This window comes from Microtus ochrogaster, chromosome X, assembly GCF_000317375.1.
Source record: "Microtus ochrogaster isolate Prairie Vole_2 chromosome X, MicOch1.0, whole genome shotgun sequence".
Lineage (NCBI taxonomy): Eukaryota > Metazoa > Chordata > Mammalia > Rodentia > Cricetidae > Microtus > Microtus ochrogaster.
The window spans coordinates 4,970,173-4,987,002 of record NC_022026.1 but is presented as its reverse complement, the minus strand read 5'-3'; the positions used below and the strand labels follow the sequence as shown (position 1 = coordinate 4,987,002).

General features: G+C 33.6%; 1 protein-coding gene across 3 annotated transcripts in view; it reads right to left on the bottom strand.

The window, feature by feature from the left end:
* Window positions 1–16,830, bottom strand: part of Tenm1 (teneurin transmembrane protein 1) — an 825,611-nt gene that overhangs the window by 688,229 nt on the left and 120,552 nt on the right. Inside the window, exon 1 of one of the 3 annotated variants that reach the window (XM_026784950.1) lies at window positions 1,761–1,779. The exons of the other annotated variants lie outside the window; for them this stretch is intronic. The gene's annotated coding sequence lies outside the window, so the exon portion shown is untranslated. Of the gene's footprint in view, window positions 1–1,760; window positions 1,780–16,830 lie in introns of those variants that run through there. 3 annotated transcript variants of the gene reach the window in all.

Here is a 16,830-nt window from a genome sequence, read left to right as displayed (position 1 = left end):
AGAAAGGGCCAGGCCTCCAATGGGATTCAACAACGCATGACATATTTAGTTGAGGCAGGCCCAAGCTCCCTGTCTTGCATCAAGGCTGGGCTAGGCAACCCAGCATGGAGAATAGGTTCCCAAAATCAGCTCAAGTGCCAGGGACAGGCCTTGATCCCAATGCTAGGAGCACCACAAACAGAACAAGCCACACAACTGTCACACATACAGAGGGCCTAGGTCAATCTCATTCAGGCTCCCTAGCTGTCTGTTCAGAGTCTGTGAGGTCCCAGGAACCCAGATTAGTTGTGTTTGTAGGTTTCCATATCATGACCTTGCCCCTGCTAGCTTGTACAGTTCCTCTTCCTTAATAAACTTAGCAGCATTATTTTTAATAGCCAGAACCTGGAAACAACCTAGATGACCCTCAACTGAAGAATGGATAAAGAAAATGTGGTACGTTTACACAATGGAGTAGTACTCAGCTATAAAAACCAACGTCATGATGAAATTTGCAGGCAAATGGATGGGACTAGAAAAAGAAAATCATCCTGAGTGAGGCAACTCAGACCAAGAAAGAGTTTTGTTATTTTTTATACAACAAACAGGCTCTACATTTTACAAGTTACAAACAGGCTTTTTTTCCCCTTGAAAACAGAAGGTGCTCAGAAAAGGTTTTACTATTTCATACTATAATCTCAGAAACAAAGAAGGATGCTTTTCTTCTGTTTTATTAGGAATGTATCTTGTGTGTTTATTTTATATCATTGCTACTCTAAAATCAATCTGATGATGTTTTAAGAGACAATAAAAGCCAGAACTGTACAGCATAGATTTATCTATATCGGTGACAGTGTTGCAAGAAGAGGCATTTATTGCAATTTGTCAGTAATTTATAAGAGTGCTAGTTCAGGGCCAAGATATATGGAGTTTCTTTTTGTTATCAAACTAATAACTTATCCGTTTTAAAGGAAGTATAATTCTTGGTAAGGGACTATCATCAGGCAAGGTTTGAGGGATGTAATGAATAGGAACACTTCAAAAGTTTGGAGAAGAATCTTTAATGAAACATTGATGAACCTTTTGGATGTGTATAGCTCCAAAATTTTAGACCTCATTTGCTTCTAATTCTTTTGAATGATATATCATGTTCACATAATTATAATATTAAGTAATATACTTTCATTAAGTAAGGTTTTTTATTTATTTCCTTATTGTATTAATAAATTGGAAGCTGAGACTGGAGAATTACTATGAGTTTAAGGGCTACCTAGACTACATTATGAGTTCTTGCCTCAAAATAACTGAAACAAGCAAGATCATATTTAAAAAGCAACTTCAAAATTATCAGTCTGAAATAAAAATGTCTAAAATTGGCCCTCAACTCCCTTCCATCCACAGTGATACTCAAGGTAAAGATACAACAGCAAGGATCCATGGGCCACTAGTTTAAAGAACAAATATTTTCAACTCAACTATGTATCTATCATATTAAGACCCAAAAGGAGGAGATAAGAAAATGAATATAGAGTAAGCTAGTGATCCTCTAAGCACTTGGTAATTTTTGTTTGCTATGGAAGTAACTTTTACCAGAGAGAATCTATCAATTTATGAAAATATTGAGAGTAACAAGAAAGAAAAATATATCCTCCCCTTACCTCTGTTTTAGTTTGTTAATTGTAATGCCACTGGGGTTTGGGGAAATGAGTTATTTGAGGAAGAAGAGATTAAAGGCTTTATAAAACTTAATGAATAATCAACTAAAAATATCACATACTTACTTTGCTGTAATGGCCAAACATAAAACGTACCTGTAAAAATAAAAAATGCAATTTCAATTTCTTTGAACTTTTATGTTTACATTACCAAAAATGATAGAGCAGTTTTAAAATTTTACATTAGAAAGGTCGGCTGAGAAAGAATGGGCTTTCACAAATTTCATTATGAATATTTTTTTCACTTTTATAAAGGTGATTAAAACTTAAATTAGGAGTGATGTGTAATATTTTTCATTTTTGTATCTTAACTGTCAATACCGATATTTTCCATGGCATTGTAAGTATGTGGGTAAGAAAATTATCATTCTCAAAATAAATCATAGAATGCTAGTGGGCAGAAAACACTAATGTTTGCCAAGGTTCCTGTCCAGTTTATCACTTCAAGGTCTACCTACTACATTTTTACTTCATTAATCAATGGTTGAACACTTAACAAGTTCCTTCCAAGTCAGGGTAAATCACTCCCACACTCCATCACTGCAGGGCTGTGTTGGAGCAGATTATTGCCACAAGAGATTACTAGGATGCTTGACAAACAAGCGTATAATGTTTCATTCTTTTCCTGTCAGGTAAAATTTAGTGGAATTAGGATTGACATCAAAGGCGTTTCTGAAAAGGTCATGATCTTATCACAGCACTTAGATCAAGCCTTGTAAGGATTCGTTTCAAGATGGTAGGAAAATCTTTACAGTTCTGGGCAACTTGAATAAGACATTCAGGGAACCTCCCCACCTCAGTACATCATTGAATTTGTTAGAGAGCTGAAGGGCATAATTGTGACAGGGCTGCTTACTTAACAAAGATTGCACTGGAAGGCAACTTGTGTTTGTATGATACCCTGAGTAGTTAGAGAATAAAACAGTAAGTGGATCAACATTTATTTTCCATAAATAATCTCACAATACCATCTTTACCCTACACACTTCCAGTGTGGTCACTTTCCTATCCTATGTTAAATGAAAAATTATTCTTACTTAGACATTTGCCACATTATACCAAATCAAACAATACCACATCAATATTCTGTGACCTAAACTCTTGCCAAATTATCATCGGACAATCAATTGCTGTGCTCTTGAGATAGAATTGATATAAGATAAAATTCATTCACTTGAAATCTATAATTTAGTTTTTATTATAAAATTTATTGAATTATTCCACAATCATCACAAATCAATTTGGGAACCTTTGTGCTACTGTCATAACATCTCTTGGGCTCATTTGTATAACTTTGTATCCCTGTCCTCATTGCAGGCAAACAGCAACCTTATTTCTGTATTTATAGGTTATTATTTTTCCAGAACATTTCACATTAACAGGGTCATAGAATAGCCTTTGTATCTAGTTATATTTTCATTTAGCACAAGGGTTTTTTGGAAAATGATTATTTGCCTAGGAAAAATCAATTAAAGAACATTTCAATATGTGTTGAAGGATTGTTCCCAACATTATTAACTATTTTGGGAAATGAAGGAATGTTGGTCATGAACCTAGCTGGTTCATGGACTTAGCTGGAGAACGTGTATCCTGGGGAAAACATCTTTGGAGGTCATATCATGACATTGTCCCTCCTTCTCACTTCCTGGCTGCCATATTATATGATGCACTACAAAACCAAAGCCACAGAAAAAAAAATGAAACCATAAACCAAAAGAAATGTTTCTTGCATTAAGTTGTTTTGTTATGTATTATGTATTATTATGTAAAATAACACTGGATATTTTAGGTATTAGGAGTAATGTTGGTTTCGGATATACGTTTTGATACAAACATGCTTTTGTTACTATTATGTACATACTTAAACGTACTTAATTAGATTGTTTTTTACATGGTAAATTTTTGTTGAAATTTCTTTCATATCAAAACAGCATACCCCAAAACATCAGAGTTTACAATCAAACCCAATCTCCTTGACTCTGTAGTTTATAGTATTCCCACATCCCCATGTTGTAAATAATCCTTAATGTTTTATTTCTGTAAGACTATTCTAGGACTCTAAGTTGCTTGTTTTGCTAAAATTTGCATTTTTTCAAATAACCATTAAGTTTCTTGTCTATAAAAATAAATATCTGCTGGAGATATAGCTCCAAAATGTGTTAGGCCCCTTGGCATGAAATTCAATAATGCATAGTCATGTTTAGCACACATTTAATCTCAAAACTTGAGAAGTAGAGGCAAGACAAGAAGTTGATGGTTTCCCTTTACTACATAAGAATTTGAATCCAGCCTGTAACATATGAAATAATATGTGTATATATGTATTCTTGTTCTATAACTAGACTATAAGCTATGGAAAATTAATGACTACATATTACACATATTTTGAAATCCTCATCCCAAAATGCACCTTAGAAAAAGAATAATTGTGTTTTTTTAAAAAGAAAGTTATTTATTGTGACTATTCTAAATCCATAATAAGTTTTTTTGTGTTTAGTCTTTTATTTAGAGTCAACAACATACTAGAAACTCCACTGAAGCTTCATCAAGATCTACAGTCAGGTCACCCCCAAACAATTTGTCTTTTATGTGGAATTGTTCCATAAATATATATCTGAATTTTATGTTGTAGTCCTGTTGTCCTTCAGATCTTCATGCTGTGCCTGAACTTGGAATTTTCCTATACACTTTAGGATAAGTACATTAGGCCTACTCTTTCCAGATTGCTTAAAAAACTACTTATTGAGGGAAAATGGTATGTGCCTTTATTTTGGATTCTGTTGAGCAACACAGTAACAAATAAGTACATTTTGATTATACACTTCTTCCGGGGTTTGAAGCACCATAGAGTCTTTCACAGTGATGTGTTCTTGTTATAGGAGAGTACCATTTAACTTTATTCTATGTGCAGAAGCTACTACTATTGCCTTATTATGTCTTTTGAAATATTACTGTCTAGTTTAGGATTTTATTTTATTTTCTACAATATATACATTGGGTTGGTAAAAGAAGATCTCAGTATTCTTTCTCGCTTCTGAATCATCCTCTTAGTGTGCTTACTATATAACCCCAGTTGTTCGTTTAGTAGTTTTAATATTCAGTCATTTTGTCTGGATGACAGTAATATGCCTGCTAAAGACTCTTACCACCTTGCTGGATTCTTTTCATTAACCTGACATAAGCGCACAATAGCATTGGTGCCTTTGTCATACACATCATACATAAAAATTAATAAGTATTCTTTATGTCTAAAATTTTCTTCATAGGACAGTCTACTGCCCTGGGTTCCCTCCTTTGGATATACCATGTATCAGCTCATTTATGTCATTAAGTGTATACTTTCGTTTTCTGCTAGTAATTTTCTTTATTAGAGAAAAACAATAGAAATTTAATTTGTGGCATTAAATACTGTCATATTCAAAAGCAGTGGAGCGTTTTCTCCATTAAACTGATAGGAAAATTAGCACAAACTTTGAAAAGCAGGAAAATAATTGAAAAATGGGAAGTTCCCTCTAATTTTCATCCAGAAGATCTATTTAAACAATTATTTCAATTTTAAAATAGCATTTTACCTTATATATAGTCTTGAAAGTACCTAAAGCAGTATGTTAATTTCAAAATATTATTAGATAAAATTTATACAGTTAATAACAGATCCTGTTTTCGTGGAACCATAACTGAATTTTTTTAGCTTCTGGCATTGATTTTTCAGCAATTAAGCCCTCAGCTCTAATGTTTCATTAGCAGATTTTTATATGAATGTAATTATTTGGATGAGAATATTGAAAACACTTCCTAGTTGCAAATGACACTTGAATTGGAAGAAAAGCAAGGGATGAAGAAACTGTAATCAAAACCTTAAAGATAGAATATGGTTCAAGTGACTGAATCAATAACAGACAAAATGTTTTCTCATCTACAAGAACACTTAGGACTAAAAAAAGCATGGGCTCAGATTCTCCAACCTAATACTATCTCTGTTTCTATCTTTAACTAACATTCCACCCAATAAATGCTCTAAAGGAACAGTAAAATGTACTAATGAGCAGGGATGGGGTAAATCCCTTGAAATTATTTTCCCCTGGGCAAATAGAACAAGGATATTATTAGTGGTTTAATAATCTGCCAATACTATGACTATAAATCAACTGCAGTAATACTGTTTGTGTCCAGGAGTCTCATTATAGTACATCTGGACATGAACCAGCAGTATTGATCATTTTCTTTGCGTTCTGGACGACTGCTTCAGAGTAGTACTTACTAATGAAAATGTGATAGCTAGCCTAAGTGTAGAAACAGATGGAGAGAGACAATGTTTTCATAGTTGGATTACTCTCACTGAATGCAATGTCATAAATGTATTATCATAACTCATACCAATGAAGGAAAGAAGCAATGAGGGGAGAACCTGGAGTATGATGACAGAGAATGCATACATAGTTAATGTTGGCAGTGATAGGGAATATGAAGCAGATGATTAGCTCATGACTCTGGCGGGAGAAGAAGCAGTACCGCAGGGAAATGCCAGAAGTGGAAGTCTTTAACACCAAGTTACAGAGGTCCACTTAATATCAGTCTGTCCTAACAAGGTTTCTGAATTCCAAACTACTACATAGTTAGGAGGAAGCATAACTGTAATATGAACCCAAGTCAGCTGCTTTAGGTAGAAATTTCATTTCAACATTTGTAAACTGCAAAAGCAGGGTAATTTTTCTCGGAGAGTTATCAGGCTAAATACTAGAACATGCCTTGAAACTTGTTAGTAAACCTCTGGATTTCAGGTGCTTAATTCATAATTATTGTGAAGAATTCCAGGGATTGTACAGTATTTGACATGGTAAAATAGATCATTACTAAACATGGTTTATTATAATTAGAACTAATTATTCAGTAAAAAAAATATGTGCTTTTCATTCGTCATACCACATTACATATTGCTTATTTGTAGGAGTTTATCTCATTTGTATCTTCCACCTTTCACATTTACTATATATCCCTTGGTATTTGCAGCTGTAAATAAAATCTATTGCAGTAATGGCAAACATTAGAGAAATAATAGATGATTGAAAAGGCACAAAAATAAATGTATTTGTGACATAATTAAAATAACAGTATTGTGACTAAAGATATGAGCCTTGACATTAAATACTTTGCCATATCTTGTTAATAAGTTATCCAATTTGTTCTAACTGCTTAATAAGTATTTATACCTATGATTTTAACAATTTTGGCTGCTTTATGTGTGTTAATGTATTTATTAACCACAGTATACATAGGAGACATCATTTTTCCCATTTTGATGGTGAATAAATTAACACTCAATCCTTAAACAAAATGTTAATGTTACACAATTAATAAATGTCAGCATCAGGATTGAACTCTGTCTCTAAAACTGACACTCTTAAAGCACCTTACCATTCCACCTCTCATATGAATATATCAATTAATCAAGTACAGACAAACTGCTTAACGTGCTGTGGATGGATTACTAAATGAGCTTATCAAGAAAAAGTATGAATAAAATAGAAAATAAACTCATCTAAAATAAAAATTAAATTCTGTGTTTCATTCATAAAAAGGGAATCACAGTGAAAAAGCAAAGGAGAAACAGATGAATTTATTAGCTTTCCCAGTAGTCTCTGAGTACACTGTTTTCGTCTCCATTTATCAAAGTCTTGAGAAAGAAGTTTCTTCAATACAATATGCTGGTCATATTAGAGCAATATATTTGAAGGACACATTTTTATCTTAGAACTTATAATGAAAATCTATCTCTATATTACAAGTATTTTGATAAACAATACACACTTTATATTGAATTATTTTTCACCTTGCTAAAATTTCATTTCTAATGGTAACTTATGCTGTGTCACCAACATTTCTCAGATAAACTTCATTGTGAGAATAATTTCTTGACTACATTATTTCTCAATTGTCCTATCCATTCAAACAGGCAACAATAAAATCCAATTATGTCATTTTCATGGGATGCAGAAAAGAAAACATCATAAAGAGGAAATGATAAAAACAAGATGTATTGCTCATTGGAGACTTTCCCCAGAAGCTCTCTCTGTAGTAGGCAGCTGTGCAATCACATCTGTTTCAGGACAACATGAAAGGAATCATCTATTTGCTATATTACTGCTTTTAGAATCCACCAACCTACAGTCAAATATTATGTTTATGCAGGGTGTAATGTGTAACAACTGCCTGTGCTTGAAATAAAATCAAAGGTCATTAACACAATCCCATCTCACACATTTGAAATTCAGATAACTGAATACCCCAGATCTGCTGTTTTCTAATGTTTTTTATATAGGCTCTCTAGCATCATACTAGCCAAAGCGAAGTCAAGGAAAGGAGCAGTTACATCAGCATCATGTAGAAATGTAGACTCCAACATCACCAAGACTTAGAGAATCAGCTTCTAAATGATAATAAAAATCCCTGTTGATTCCTGTGTTCATTAAATTTGACAAAACACTGCTCTAGAAATGACAAGATGACCAGTTTTGTCAGGTGATATTGATATACAAAAAGACTTGAACAATCTATCTCGCTATTATATCTTTGTTATCTAGAACATGCTCTGAAATGTATAGCACGTAGACTAAAAATATTTATTGTATAAATCAATAGTGATGGACAGCACCTTCAATTGTTGAAATTTTCTCATTATATTCTTTTTCAACCAATTGAATATGTGGACCTTTGTTCATTCATATGATCCATTATCTCCTAAAAATCCTTCTAGAATTCATCTCCTATTTATTAATTGTACCAGGCACTGGCATTATTTATATGACATAAATAGCTGGTATACTTTAAGCACAAAGAATACCTAACACCCTCCTTTCTAGTCCTGTTTTTATTTCTAAATTTCTGGAATATATATTTGATTTTGGAACCTTAGAAATCATGTCTATTTAAGACCACATCCTTCTACCATCACTTTTGTCTGTGCCCAGATCAATTTATCTGTGTACCTGAACCTCTGTACACTTGTAATGATTATTTAAAGAAGAAACAAAAACATTACTAATCTTACATTGTGACAGGACTTGCTCCAAAGCTAAGTGTGCCTGTGTGTGTAAATGTTTCAAAAATTTGTATCTGTAATTCACAATATTACTGATTTTTATGTGCAAGTTTTCCATTTATTTATTTATACATTTAAATTTAAAATAGATCCCTCTCTCAAGCAATAAAGTTTAAAAAATCATTATATTTAAAAAGATCCCCCAGACCATGGCAACCACATACTTCCAATGTATTTAGAATAGTCCTAATTTTGGAAAAATAATATTTCTGATAATGGTAAATCAATTAAAGAGTGTATAAATAGACAGACACACACACACACACACAGAGAGAGAGAGAGAGAGAGAGAGAGAGAGAGAGAGAGACTATTAACATGAATCATCCTAATGCTAGAAAAAATAGCAGTCAGATCATGTTTCCCTATTTAAGGCTCAGAAAATAGGTCACAATAGCCGTGGCTCTATTACCCTGCTAGCCTAGATTCTGATGCTAAACAGACTTCAGAAATCTCCCTCTGGAGTAATCTTTTCTTTGCTATCTCATCCCTAATTTTCTTTACAGGAAGTGTAGTGGTGAAGAAGGGAACTATCAAACCCATCAGTGAATCCACAGATTTCCTTTCTTATAGTGTTCACAGCTGCTTTGGGTGGATGTGAAACCAAAGTTTGAAACAATATAGAAAGCAGGAAAGACTGTACCTCAAAATTGGCCATTGTCTCTTCGTCTTATCCTCCTTTCCCTTTCCCTATATTTGCTTTATTTTATCTGAAACACATGTACTCAATTGCATTATACACTGGCTACCAGGTTCTTTGACTCTAATGCTGAAGCTGCCCACTTGTCAATTCAAAAATTCTTTATCGAGCTGTGCTAGGCTCTAGTGCATAAAACTTGGTCCCTAAGTGTGACTTGCTCAGAGTCTCCTGAGAACTAATTCTTTTCTATGTGTCTTATGTACTTAGACGGTCAGCTCAGCTGATACTCTATATTGTCTGTCCCTCTGGTAGCATTAACTTTTAAAGTACCTGCTTTTATTGAGAGCAACAGTATTTCTTTAGAAATTCTTTGTTTCCCCATGTTTCCCATACATAATAACAATAATAATAGCTACAATTTCCAGCTAACTGTACACTAGACAATGAATGAAGTATTTTATACATGTTTTGCATCTTATTAACAAATAAGTCTCAGAATGGTGAAGTCACTTGGCTAAGGCCACACAATTGCCTGGTAGCAGAAATGAAGTGTGTTTAACCCTAAATTGTACATACACTGCATTGTCTAATGATAGATTCTGTGTTTTAACTTGAAATGGAAGCCATTTAAAATGGCTGAGGATTGCTCCATCCACCTTCATGAAAATTATGAGGATAGTAGAGAAGTAATTAGAAACGAATAAGCAGTCAGGAGCAAGTTGAGGCACATTTGTCTAGGGGAGAAAAATTCAGAACTGGGAATCAATATTTTGATATACCCACATGTGAGTGGAACCTGAATTCTTCATTGGATGTACTTTCTGAGTTATTTGCACTTTTAAGTTCTCTAAGAACCTGGCAACTCTGACTTGATATCTCAAAATTTCCATTCTAAAATTACCAGTTGGGAACCAGAAATAATGAATCTGCCAGTTTTAGAAGTTCTTTGAACCTTCCTTAGTTAATAAATCATTTGTTTTTTAATTTAAATAGATTGAAGGAGGAAATATTCAGCATAAAAGAGTTCTACTCAAATGTTAACTAAAATGACATATGCAATATGATTACTAATACACACATCATTGTATCATAATAAATTTGTCATAATGCTGTCAGAGATTCTATGTGCGCACCACTTAGATCTTAACATTTAAACAACTAATTAGGTAAAGTGTTTATCAACGATCTGATTATTTCTTCATTTTGTAAATGTTCATGGTATTCCTAGGTCTTTATACATATTGTTATTTACTCCGAAGCAAGATTTTTATAATTTATGGCATTTCAAAAATTTAACTGTGAGAGGGCCTGTCTTTTAGAACACCTTCAGAAGCAATTTAGTTCTAATATCTATGAATAAGATTGGCCAGAACTAAACTGCTTTTAATTTGCATTTGTTAAATGTTCATTTTCTTATATTTCTTCCAGTACCCTACTCAGATCATTGCCTCTTTACTTAAGGGTTGTTATTTTTATCAATATAGAGGAAATATTTATATATTAAAACACTAGGTTTGTGATACACTCATATATTTTCCAATTTATTTGCCTTTTCATTCTGTTAATTCTTTCTTATTAAGTAAATAATCTTGTTGCAAATTATAACCAAGCATCATTCATTTCTGTGGTTTCTTCTATATGCTTATAATTAGACAAAGCTTTTAACTTGAATTTAACTTAAAATTTCAGTTCGTTCTAGTTTAAACATTTCAACTGCTAGTTATTAATTAAGTCATATTTTTTTAGCTACATGGTAGATTTCTCAATTGGGATTCTATGGTATATTCTAACATTTCAAACCAATTTTCCAAGAATTATTTATTAATATTTGTTGCCCATCATAATTCTATTATTATAAAATACTTTTCAAAGCTATTTGATTAATTTTACCTCTCTATTCTTTTACACTTTTCCAATTCATAAACTTTTGAATATTTTATTAGTGTTTCTTAAAACACATTATATATAAAACTTCTTTGTTCTTCCAAAAATCTTTAGAATTTTTCTTTTCAAAGAGAGTGTTTCTTGAGTTCACAAAAAATTCATAAATTTATTTGAGATGCCATTTTTTATTAGCCAGGAAAACTGAAAAAACCTGACATATTTTATAAGTTTCTCACAGTCTACAAAGGATACTGTACATCTCTATTCAAAATTTGTATTAGTTATTACTTAAAGAAGGTATTTTTCAAGAAAATATAAGCTACACATTTCTTATTAATTTTTTTACATTGTAAAGCTATTTCTATAACATGTTGTCAATATTTTCTTCCATTTATAGTTTCTAGCTGGTTATTGCTGGAGCATCAACAGAGAAGTGAAGCATAACCCAGATGGACAATATTAACAGACTTTAAATGAAACAAGAAGAAACATCTGTGGTCAGTTAATAAACATCTATGCTGGAAGTTGCCTGCCATAGAATCAAAGAGTTACGGTTTTACACACTAGCCATCAAACTCAGAGAAATTTAAGGCCATGTTCTCATTCAAAAGTCATCATTCTGATGTGAGAGAGAAACCATTTATCAAGACCCTGGAAGAAAGAAAGCAGCGATCATTCAAGTCTAAGGATGGGGAAAAAATGATGATTCTGATTAAATTTTCAAAAGAAAATTTTCAGGCTTCAATTGTGTTTGGCAAGTCTAAACCCCAAATGAAATTTCAGAGGAGACATTATATGTCTTTGAAAAGTATGTTTATAATGAAAATGCTGACAGAACTTAGAAGAGAAAATACAATATCACAAATACTTCTAATGTCACTTATGTGTAAAATAACAGAAAGTGGGTATACACAGGCAGAGCCTATGAATGGCAAAGTGTTCTAATGAAAATCATTGTGTTAGTTACCCAATTCAACATTCATTATTTCCTTATGCATAGAAGATATAATTTGCATAAAATTCAGATCAGATAAGTCATATTTTCAATATCTTATATAGTAAACAAAGTATAGAAAATAAGATAATATAGTCATTACTATTCAATAATTATGTTATCTAAAAACAAACACACAAACTAGTTCCCTCAGAAGACTGTTGATTCTGTTCAACTAAAACACATTGAAATGTATTATAAATTTATAAAATTATGAATTCATGAACATCATCAACAGCAAATTTAAAATTTTTAGCCTAGAAGCCAGTCAAATTTAGATAATAGTCAATGTGATGCCAGGCAGTGGTGGTGCACACCATTAATCCCAGCACTTGGGAGGTAGGGGCTGGTGAATCTCAGTGAGTTAGAGGCCAGTCTGTTCTACAAGAGCTAGTTCTAGGACAGGCTCCAAAGCTACAGAGAAACGCTGTCTCAAAAAACCAAAAGAAAGAAAGAAAGAAAGAAAGAAAGAAAGAAAGAAAGAAAGAAAGAAAGAAAGAAAGAAAGAAAGATATTGATCAATGTGAAACAGTAGAAAATCTTTATTAAGTACTAGACAATAAAGTAGCCGAAAAATGAGGTTATATCACTTTTCTAAGCCATTAATCAGCTTTGCCTGGTCATTTGTAATCTTTTACTAGCTTCTATGAAGATTATGGAGATTAAAATAATAAAGTGGAAATAGAAAATAAGCCAGGAGCATGCCTTTGTAAATACTCAAATAAAACTTGAAAGTCCTACACTGATGAAGATATATCCAATGAACACAAAAACTAGGTTTAAAAGTTTTCACTGGCCAAAGCTGAAGCAAAATGAAATACAGGAATGTTGATTATAATCCAAAATACTCATTGGTCCATGTCAATATAAGTGAATGAGGAAGAAATCTATGAATGGAGAATAGAGAAATCTTCATGGATTGGTACAAATAATGCATGCAACTTCAATTCCTTTAAGGAGGTGAAGTAGAATGCCCTAAGTGTAAAGTACATATAATACTTCCTTCCAAAGAGTTCCTTAAAGAAAAAGAGGAAAAGAAGGAGTCACTTCATTGTGAAGAAATAATGAAAAACCTACTTCAGCCAGGTGATACAAGGACAATATCAATGATGATGACATGTTGATATTATTGGTTCTTAATATGATAATCTATAAAAGTTATTTTATAGACTTCTATGACTTTTGTCTCCGAAATTTTAACAGGTTAGGTTAGTTTAATCATAAGAGAACACAAGACAAATACAACTGAGGAACTCTTTCCAAGTTTTATCCAATATTCCCCCAAAGTAATTAAACTGCCAAAGTCATTAAAATGAAGACATTATTGTATTTAAGAAAAGCCTAAGGAGACATGAAAAATAACTATAATGTGATATCCTGGATGGAGTGCTACAACATAGAAAAATGATAGTGAATATGGAAAACTTCATGAGCTATGGATTTAACAAATAAGGATATATTGATATTAATTCATTAATTGAGACAAATATACCATAATCATTCAAGAAATTAATAATAAAAATCAGTGCAAAGGAATATAGCTAATCTCTTTGCTGTTTGCTGTTTAAAAATATTTTATATATTCCTTGAGAATTTCACATGAAAATTTGTGATCATATTCAATCCTTTACCCCAATTCCTCCCAGATCCATTCCTATTTCACTACCTACCTAACTTTATAGTTTCTCTATTACAAAGAAGAAAAAAATGGGGATTCTGATGAATGTTGGCAACTTTTCCTGAGTGTTTAAACTTTCTGACTTGAGTGTGGACAACTCTTGTGCATGCTGTTATAGTCTGTGAGTTCATAGCTCCATCTGCCCTGTTGTTTTTGGAAAATGTTGCTTTCTTGAAGTCATCACTACCTGGGTCTCTTTAAATCTTTGTTTCTTGATTACTATCTACTATAGAAAGAAATTTCTATGCTAAGGATTGATTAATATACTGATATGTGGGCATAGCAATATGTAATTAGAAGTCATTTTATTTCTACAGTTATTAAAATATCAATGCTCAACCTCCTTAGCTATCAGGGAAATGCAAATCAAAACAACTTTGAGATATCATCTTACACCTGTCAGAATGGCTAAAATCAAAACCACCAATGATAGCCTTTGCTGGAGAGGATGTGGAGTAAGGGGTACACTTATCCATTGCTGTTGGGAATGCAAACTTGTGCAACGACTTTGGAAATCAGTGTGGTGGTTTCTCAGGAAATTCGGGATCAACCTACCCCAGGATCCAGCAATACCTCTCTTGGGAATATACCCAAGAGAAGCCCTATCATATTACAAAAGCATTTGTTCAACTATGTTCATAGCAGCATTATTTGTAATAGCCAGAACCTGGAAACAACCTAGATGCCCTTCAATGGAAGAATGGATAAAGTTTGGAATATATACATATTAGAGTACTACTCAGAGGTAAAAAACAATGACATCTTGAATTTTGCATGCAAAATGGATGGAAATAGAAAACACTATCCTGAGTGTGGTAACCTAGACCCAAAAAGATGAACATGGGATGTACTCACTCATATTTGGTTTCTATCTATAAATAAAGGATATTGAGCCTATAATTCGTGATCCTAGAGAAGCTAAATAAGAAGGTGAACCCAAAGAAAAACATATAGTTATCCTCCTAGATATTGAAGGTAGACAAGATTGCCGGGCAAAAATTGGGAACTTGGGAGTGGGGGTGGGATGGGGGTAAGGGGAGATGAGGAGAGAAAAGTGAGAAGCGGAGGATGGGGAGAGCTTGGGGGAATGGGAAGGTCGGGATGGAGGAAGAATGGATATGGGAGCAGGGAGGTATATATGTTAATTAAGGGAGCCATCCTAGGGTTGGCCAGAGACTTGACTCTAGAGGGGTTCCCTGGTGTCCATGGAGATGTCCCCAGCTAATTCTTTGGGAAGCTGAGGAGAGTGAGCCTGAAATGATCCTATCCTATAGCAATACTGACGAATATCTTGCATATCACCATAGAACCTTCATCTGGCGATGGATGGAGATAGAGACAGAGACTCACATTGCAGCACTGGCCTGAGCTCCCAACTTCCAAATGAGGAGCAGAAGGAGGGAGAACATGAGCGAGGAAGTCAGGACTGAGAGGGGTGCACCCACCCACGGAGACGGTGGGGCTGATCTAATGGGAGCTCACCAAGGCCAGCTGGACTGGGACAGAAAAAGCGTGGGATCAAACCGGACTCTCTGAATGTGGCTGACAATGAGGGCTGACTGAGACACCAAGGACAATGGCACTGGGTTTTGATTCTACTGCATGTACAGGCTTTGTGGGAACCTAGTCTGTTTGGATGCTCACCTTCCTAGACCTGGATGGACAGGGAAGGACCTTGGACATCCCACAGGACAGGGAATCCTGACTGCTCTTTGGACTGGAGAGGGAGGGGGATGAAAGTGAGGGGAGGGGGAGGAAATATAAAATTAAATAAAATACCAATGAAGTATATTATTTTAAAATTTATCTTGAAAAAGTAGAAAATTTAGGTGTTTCAGGGAAGCAAAAGGAAAATTTGGAGTCTTGTTTGAAAATATGTAAATGGACAACAGACAAAGCTTCCTAACATAAAATCTACCCTATCTAAATGTCAATATTGTAATGTACTTCATTATAATAGAAAGTGAAACACCTCCAGTGAAGTCATAGCTTAGCTTCAAATACCTGTAAACAGGTAAACACTGATTAAATACATTTCTTTTTCAACATTGTTGACATAACAAGATCTTAATAATACACTAAATTAACACAAAGATCACCTACTTCAGTCATTTTTAAAAAAACAAGGTGCTTAAAAGGATCAGAATGCTGAATAAAGATTTTGATGTACAATTTAATACATGATCCCTTGTACTGTGCTGACCTTAAATTCACTATACTTCTTGTATAGTTAAAGATGACCTTGACCTTCATATCTTCCTCTGTTTACCTTTCAAGTGCAAGGAAATGGTCTCAGAGCTTTGGTAAAAATTCCTAACAACTGATCTAAATCACAGCCCTTAACTACAGGATTTTAATGATCAATCACAGAATCTCCAGGAGAAAAACACTTAAAATTTATTGATATGGGTAAGAAAAAGATTTGAAAACTGCACCCACAAACTGTCAAGATCAAAGTTGAGTTACTGTCAATTTTTTCACCAAGTTGGCAATTTAAGCCAATTATTGTATAAAATTCCATTTCCCCAAATTTCTTGGAGCTACCTACATCCATATTATGTTAAAATTTCTGCCTTTCACATTATTAGTCATTTTGATTGATGGATCAGTCAGTAGAGCGTTTGTTGTCTTAACAGGAGGACCTGAGGTTAGATTCCTAGGACTCCCATAAAAACATGTGAAGGGGAGTGTGATGGTAATCCTGTCAATTTAGAGAAGCAAATCCACAAGGAAGTGAAAGTGAGTTTATGTTCTCTCTGAGGGTGAAGACTCACATATGTGATCTGAGGGTCATGCTCTGCACTGCTCTGTAGCTCTAAGTCTACCTCTACAGCTTCTAGTTCT